The 8,608-nt window shown below is 37.9% G+C and overlaps 1 pseudogene; it reads right to left on the reverse strand.

Moving 5' to 3' along the window:
* Positions 1 to 2,668: 2,668 nt before the first annotated feature.
* Positions 2,669 to 3,135, reverse strand: LOC129037250 (large ribosomal subunit protein eL29-like; annotated as a pseudogene).
* Positions 3,136 to 8,608: the final 5,473 nt, after the last annotated feature.

Here is an 8,608-nt window from a genome sequence, read left to right on the forward strand (position 1 = left end):
GGAAATATTAGTTTAGTCTGCAAAGAAACATCAAAACATAACAGCTAAAGGGACTAACAGGTTTTGAAGTTTTAGTAATAGACTGTGAACATTTCTCATTCTTTTATTTTTCTTTCCTCCCTTTTCTTCTTCCTTCCTTTTTCCTTCCTTCTTTCATTTCTTCCTTCTGATATATATGAAAGATAGAATAGTTAGCCAAACAGTAATATTCTCTGCCCTCATTGGGCTATAGTCCAATGAGGCAATCAGAGATTAAGCAAATAATTGCACAAATAAATGTAAAATTTTAAAGGAGATATAAATATAAGAGAATGTGACAAGGAATTTGACATAGTCAGAGGGTCAAATGACAGGTTTCAGTGCCTTTTAGACATCCAAGAAGAAAGGTTACATAGGTGATTGGTCATATGGTTAAAGTCAAAAAATGGGTTGTTGCACATTACTGCTGGCAATGTAAATTGGTAAACCCTTATGAAAAACAGTATGCAGGTTGCTCGAAGAAATAAAAATAGAACAACCATATGATCCAGCAATCCCACTACTAAGTATATATCCAAAGGAAATGAAATCTGTACAACAAAGAGATACCTGCAACCCCATGTTCACTGCAGCATTATTCACAATAACCAAGATACAGAGTCCACCTAAGTATGCATCAATGGATGAATGGATCAAGAAGATGTTGTATACATACAATAGAAAACTATGCCCATTTTTATTTATTTATTTATTTTTTTGCTCAGAGTTTTGTACACATGGCTCAATTTATTTTTTTTATTTTTATCTTTTTATTATACTTTAAGTTCTAGGGTACATGTGCACAACGTGCAGGTTTGTTACATATGTATACATGTGCCATGTTGGTGTGCTGCACCCATTAACTCGTTATTTAACACTAGGTATATCTCCTAATGCTATCCCTCTCCCCTCCCTCCACCTCACAACAGGCCCCGGTGTGTGATATTCTCATTTTAAAAAGAAGGAAATTCTGTCATTTGTGATAATATAGATGAACTTTGGGGACAATATGTTATGTGAAATAAGCCAGGCACAGAAAGACAAATACCATATAAGTGGGATCCCACTTATATGTGGAATTTTTTTAAGTTGAACTTATAAAAGTAAAGTATAACGGTGATTACCAGGGATTTTTCAGAGGGAGGTGAGGGTGTTGGAATGATATTGGTCAAAGCTTACAATATTTTAGTTAGATAGGAATAAGTTCAAGAGGTCTATTGTGCAAGATGGTAATTGTCATTAATAACAATGCAGTGTATTCTTGAAAACTGCCAAAAGTAAGTATTAGGTGTTCTCATCACAAAAAAATGTTTATGAAGTAATACATGTGTTGATAAGCTCAATGTAGCCCCTCCACAAAGTATGTGTTTTCAAAACATCTTGTTTTACATAATGAATATATATAATTTTTATTCATCAATTTAAAATTTTAACTAATTAGTTTTAAAACTAGATGAGTTATAGGTAATGATTGTGGTTAATAGATTGATTACAGCCTAAAACTATTCTGATCGACAGGCGTTTCCTTTAAACTATGGATATGGATAACCTGGATGAAATTCATTCCTTCAAGTAATGATTACGAAGCATGTGGCACAATGGTAGATACATATGTAGTCTTGGGCATTAGAAAAAAATAAAGATAAAAGAAATATCTTTCTCTTTTATTTAATTAGACTAACCTGGTCATTAGTCTAATTGAAAAGGCAAGATAGATATGCTTGGAACAGTTAAGTAGAAAGCCCTACATAATTCAAAGCCAAAATGAGAATTGAGGTAAAAGCTGATGGGAAGTCGAAAGGCAATCAAAGGCTCCACGCAGAGGGTTAGAAATGGAGAAGGGAGAAAGGGAAGAGAAAGAGCTTCCAGTGAGGGAATAACTATACCAAAGCACATATCTGCATAGAAAGTAGAGAGCCTGGAAAGACAGTGGTAGCTAAGTCAATTCGGTTAGAAAGTTAGTAGAGATGTTGATTGGAGCCAACCTCTAAGGGTATGGTCTGTGTATGCGTATAGGTGTCTAGGTGTATGGGCATATACATGTGTGTATGTGTGTATTAGGCTGATGCAAAAGTAATTGTGGTTTTTGTCATACTTTTAATGGCAAAACTGCAATAACCTTTGTACCAACCTAATAAATATATATGTACATCAGGTATATGTATTATCTATTAATTAGTATATAGGACTCCAAAGACTTTAAAAATGTAGCCAAGACTGAGACTCATAGGTTGAGAATAGGTAAGAATTTGAGCCAAACTTTAGAGAATTTAGAAATTGAGAAGATAAATAAAACTGAACAGCTCACCATACAAACACACACACTCTCTCGGTGTTCTCCATCGCCTTTTGCCCAGCACTATAGGCAAAGAGAAGAAAGCTATAGCTTATTATCACTGACTGTCATTCAAGTCACCTCAAAGGCTTAGAAAAAGCTGCCAGTAGTTCAAATGTCCTAATATCTGTTATTTAGTTGTTCTTTGTTGTTTTTTTGGTTTTGTTTGTTTAGTTGCTTGTTTTATTTGTTTTTTTTGTTTGTTTCCTGTTTCAGGTTTATTTGTACAAATAGCACAGGAGAACCCCAGCCCCATGCAGATGGTAGCCCAGGGGGCCACACCAGTCCTTCTGTCCTCACGTTGGCAGACAGAGATCTCTACTCTGAAGCCTTTGTAGGGGTCTGGGCACCTTTGGGAGCCTGAGCTGGAACTGAAGCTGGAGCTGCAGCCAGAGCCTTGGTTTGATCCTTGGCCTTGGCCTTTGGCTGGCACAGCCTGAGCCCCTTGGCAATGCGGGCACGAGCACGCTTCCCAAGCTTCGGGTGGGCAATGTAGGCAAGTCGATCTAGCTTGCAGCTGACACCCTTTGGGATCTTGGGCTCAACCTCTTTGGGTTTTACGAAGATCTTAATAGCCTCAGCACGTGCACTCGTGGCCTTGGCATTGTTGGCCTGCATCTTCTTTAGGCCCTTCGTGTGCTTCTTGGCAAAGTGCATATTGCTCAGGAACTTGGGGTCCACCCCTTAAGAGATTCATATCTTTGTGATCAGGGTTTCTTGATACCATTTCTGTGCCATTTTTGGGACTGGTTGTGTATGGTGTGATTCTTGGTCTTGACCATGTCTGCACCTTTGAGACAGGGTCTTGCTCTGTTGCCTAGGCTGGAGTGCAGTTGTGTGATCTGGGCTCACTGCAACCTCCACCTTCTGGTTCAAGTGATTCTCCCACCTCAGGCTTCCACGTAGCTGGGATTACAGGTGTGCCACGATGCTTGGCTAACTTTTGTATTTTTTGGTGGAGATGGGGTTTCACCATGTTGCCCAGGCTGGTCTCGAACTCCTGACTTCAAGTGATCTGCCCGACTCAGCCTCCCAAAGTGCTGGGATTACAGGTGTGAGCCACCATGCCACGACAGCTGTTTAGTTTTAACTTAACCCTATAAAGAAGAGGGAAATCTCATCTCTCTCTATGTGTGCCTGAAGAAAATTGGCAAAAAAATATGTAGGCAGTATATATGATCAACACCATCCAGCCACTGCCAAATGAAGAATAAAATTTTGGAAATGCTTCTAGTTGTATTAAAATTCCTTTGTCATCATAGAAATAATCTATCATTAGGGAAAGTCTTTTGATATCATAAGTAGAAAATGAAAATGCATTTGCTTTGTTGATAGCTCTTAAAATATGGGCTCTTTTGCTATTGTATTGCCCATCACCACCCCTCTCAGGCTATAACCAACTCAAATTATCACAGAAGTAAACAAGGTAGAAGGCTTTTCTTAAACAAATGATTCTTGAAAATACACTTCCCCGTCTCTACTAAAAAATACAGAAAATTAGCCAGGCACGGTGGCGGGTGCCTGTAGTCCCAGCTACTTGGGAGGCTGAGGCAGGAGAATGGCATGAACCCGGGAGGCACAGCTTGCAGTGAGCCGAGATCGCGCCACTGCACTCCAGCTTGGGCGACAGAGCGAGACTCCGTCTCAAAAAAAACCAAAAATACACTAAAGTAATTGTACTTAAGTACAATTTCTTAATTTTTTTCTTTTTCTTTGTTGCATTAACCAGCCCCTTTCCCTTTGTTTCACAATAAAGAACCAACCTTACAAAAAGGAACAGATGCAAACACTTTGAAAAAGCATTATAATCTCTCTGAGCATGGGCTCTTCCTCTGCAAGACAAGGGCAGTGTATCCTGATACTGGTCCAGTGTCTGTCATAACCAGGTGGGGCTCCAAGCATCTCATGTCTAGCACCTCACTCACCCCTTACCACTATGAAGTGGCCACCCTCCTGTTCCAGTTTGGACCAATGACCCACAGTCAGATGGTCCCAAAGCTCCTGAGGACAAAACAAAGGTTCAAAGGCAGGCACTTTGGCACCAGCATCTGTGCTGTTAACCACTATGCTACACTGTCCTACAAAACATGCCAAGCCTAGCTCCTAGGATTCTCCTGCAGACCGAATGAGACAAATTATACAAAGCACTTAATACTTTGTAAGGAGTTATAAAAAATAAGTTAATAATTTGATGATCCTGGGGGAAATGAAACATCCTAGGCTAATATTACTGATGACTTACTATCCCAAGATTTTCACTAAAATGTTGCCTAATTTGTCACGTCAGATAATTGTGCAGAAAACAGGAGGGGTTTGCATGTTTCATGGTACCATAAAATATTATTACTGACATTGTGTCTCACCATGAGTAAAATAAAGTCTTGATAACATGCAATAGCTTATAGCTGTGGTGTTCTAGTTATAATTACACATAAAAACTATAACTTATTTTGAAATGTTGTCATACAAGCTCAGAATATAAAATTGTTATTTAAAGTCATTCTATATTTTAGGTTAGGTATGTATTATATTTAGTGCACTGTCATTTCCTGAAAAATTCTGAAATATTTTTGAATATAATTCATTCAAAATTTGTTGGGATTATCAAAACTAACTGTTTAATCTTAAACCTAGGTTTACTCTATCAGTTAAGAAACATAGGCATTCAAATATGTACTTTTATCATTACTCCTTTCCCATCGTTTTTCCTCATTTGCTTATAAATCACAAGAATATTATAGAATCATATGACAATCTAAATGTTAGAAATTGTTCTATATGAATGTAAAGCATCACAATTTTCATTATCTCTATTATTAATATAATTATATATAATATATAATTTGATATCCATGAAATTGTCATTCTTGGATTTCAGAACCTTTTTATTTTTTTCATTTATGTAATGTTTTAGAAAAATATTTTATTTTCTTCTCTTGCTAGAACCTACTTAAATCCATCAAAGTGACTTGTACTTGGTTAATCATTAGTTTAGTAAGCAAGAACTTTGTGTGAAAAGTTGTGGAATGCCTAATGGTATGCAATGTTGCCACCTCATGCAATGTGGCAACACTGACAAAAATCTTAAAGGTACATATTCCTAAATCCCCTCCTGGGAGGTTCTTACCTAGGTCCTTTCCCTCCATCAGTGGGTGATCCTTGGGTAATCACAAACATCTAAGAAAGTGAATAACCCAAAATTCTAACACACTGATTATTTGAAAGGATATGGTATATCATTGTTTCAAGAGTTGAATACTGATATTTATATTTAGATAAATATCATAATAAATATAAATAAATATTGATATTCTAATATTTATTGTATTTAAGATATTTAAAAGGATGAAGTAATGCTTAAAACAAATTGATTAAGTAGTAACTATGTGTCAGCTACTCTGCTAAGGGTTTTGTGTACATTACAGTTAGAAAGAAAGAAAACGTATTCAGCTGAACATATGAGGTGTTTATGTGGAGCCAGGGATTAGATGGTGATATCATTTGGATGTGTGTCCCTGCCCAAAACCATGTTGAACTGTAATCCCCAGTGTGGGAGGTGGGGCCTGGTGGGAGGTGATTGGATCATGGGGATGGATTTCTCCTGAATGATTTAACACCATCCCTTTGGTACTGTCCTCGGGTAGAGAGTGAGTTCTCTCAAGATCTAGTTGCTTAAAAGTGTGTGGCACCTCCCTTCTATTCCCCCCAACCCCTGCCCTGCTGTCTCACTCCTGCTCTGGCCATGTAATGTATCTACTCCCCCTTCACCTTCTGCCATGATTGTAAGTTTCCTGAGGCCTCCCCAGAAGCTGAGCAGATGCCAACATCAAACTTCCTGTACAGCCTGCAGAAACTTGAGCCAATTAAACCTCTTTTCTCTATAAATTACCCAGTCTCAGGTATTTATTTTTGCAGTGTGAGAACAGGTTAATACAGATGGGATACTAGGAACCTGGGTCAAATGTTATAGTATTCAATGATATTTCATTATAGGAAGCTAAGAATGCTCTGTTTGGCTTTACCCCCTGAGGTTAATGGTAAATAATAGGGTAGAAATGAAAGTCACTTTATTAATAGCAGGCCACCATCTGATACACTCCCAGAGCAGAATTCCTGGTGAAGTTGGACAGGAGCCCACAGCTCAGGCTAGAAGTCTAACAAAGCCACAGTTTCCCCTAGATTTCTGGATTGCTATAATGACAGGTACAGTAAGGCACAGACATGAAAAAAGGAGAGAGAAGAGAGGGAACAGGCTCCAAGGGAAATAGCCCAGTCACCAGTATCACAGAGTATCAGCCAAAGACACAGAGATGAGCCACTCCCACATGAAGCACTAAAGGATAACATTCATAAAAACATAAATGTATGACATATAGTAAAAAAAGGCAAAATTTTCCAGATATCCCTGGTTATTTGCATCTATTCATGACTATATGTAGACAGTGGGATTATGGATATTTTTAATTTTCTTAATTATTTGCTAATTTTCTTATAATGAAATTGTAGTGATTTGAATTGAGAATCAATATTTTTAACCTGAGTCTTTTTTTAGAAAGCCATTGAACAATTTAGATGTCTCTTGGAAGTTTATATTTGTTTTACCTAAATATGCTCTGTGGGAAGCCCTAGGCCAGATATTTAATTCATGTAGTTCTCATGATAATTTGTGCAATTATAATCTTAATTATTAATTTTACCCTGCCTATGTTCACAAGGCACACATCTCATTTGCCCGGCCTTAGAGGAATGATGGCTATATTTTTTTTGCAGGCTCCATTGAATTCTTGTAGTTACCACATTAATACCAACATCATCATCATTATTATCATAAGTAATTAAGTGTACTTATGCACTGATCTCTTTCTAGATATTTTACACAGATCTTACCAATCCTTGAAATAATCCTATGCAGTATGTTCCAGCATCACCCCCATTTCAAAGATAAGAAAATTGAATCGGAGAGAGGTTAAATGCCTTGTTTTTCTAGATCACATGGCTAGAAAATGGTGGAACCGGGATTTGATCTCAGATAACAGATTTCAGAGCCCAAGTTACCAACCTCTTTGTTTTGCTTCTCTGAAGCACATGGACAAAAAGGAGAGCTGGGAATAATGAGAGTTAATGTGAAGTTCACACACCTAGAACCAAGCAGAAATGAGCAGTGTTTCTCCTCCGACTGCATGCTAGAATTCTTATTGATGAGCTGTATGTCTTTCCTGGCATGAGTACCTGAGAGTATCCACCATAAATCTTGTCCTAGAGGTTTTCTACTGGGTCACATTTATCCATCAGTCCAAATGGCAAATGGGTTAAAGAATACTTTGAGTCCTTGAATATAAACTTTATGTATGGTATAAGAAGTATAATGGAAAGTCCAGATCTACTTTCAGTTGAGGACAGAGGCAGAGCCCATAGTCACTGAGACTTTAGGACATGTCCTGTCTTCACAGCTCAGATTCTATCCTCCTCAGTCTAGCTCCACTTACCTTTCCCAACTCGGATGCCATTTTAACAGTCTACTCAACCACTGCCACCCAGACATTCCGCCATGCTCACCTTACTATTTACCAACTGTGGGAAAAGCTGACCACCTGTTCCTGCTAATTTCCCGCTTCTGCCAAGAGCTGCTAATAATGATAAGAAAAGAAACAAAACCATGACAACTGGCTTGACTAGAAATGTTCATTGTCTGCTTCAATTCAGCCTTTCTGTACCACTCAGTAGCAATCTTCATTTAGTTCTGCTTTATTCCTTTTTCCTACAGTGGCGGATATTGCAAACCTTTTCCCCCTCACTCCATCCTTCCATCTCTGTTCTTCCCTCACAATCATCAGATTGTCTGCATCTTGATCTTCTTAGAAGATTAAGACTGTCAAACTTGAGTTTCCTCCATTTCCACCTCAGATTATGAAAATCTCTCTTATCTTCAATCTCTAGGTATTCTCATTCCTACTCTTAAGAAAAGCATATCTCCACCCTTGACTACAGCAATCCCTTCTCATTGAGCTCTTTGGCCCTCATCTTCCTGCATTTTCTTGCTTCATTCTTTACACTTTTCATTTGGGAAATATGCATTATCTCCTTCTTCACTTATGCATTTGAAATTTGGTCATGATTTCCTGCTATTTAAACAAAATAAGTGTTACCAGCTTTCCAGCTTTCCAAATCAGAGTCTTAATATTTTTTTCTCCTCATCTCCCTTGGTCAACCAATTCCTTATCACGTTCATTCATTCAACAAATATGTATGTGCAGT

Source organism: Pongo pygmaeus, chromosome 4 (assembly GCF_028885625.2).
Source record: "Pongo pygmaeus isolate AG05252 chromosome 4, NHGRI_mPonPyg2-v2.0_pri, whole genome shotgun sequence".
NCBI lineage: Eukaryota > Metazoa > Chordata > Mammalia > Primates > Hominidae > Pongo > Pongo pygmaeus.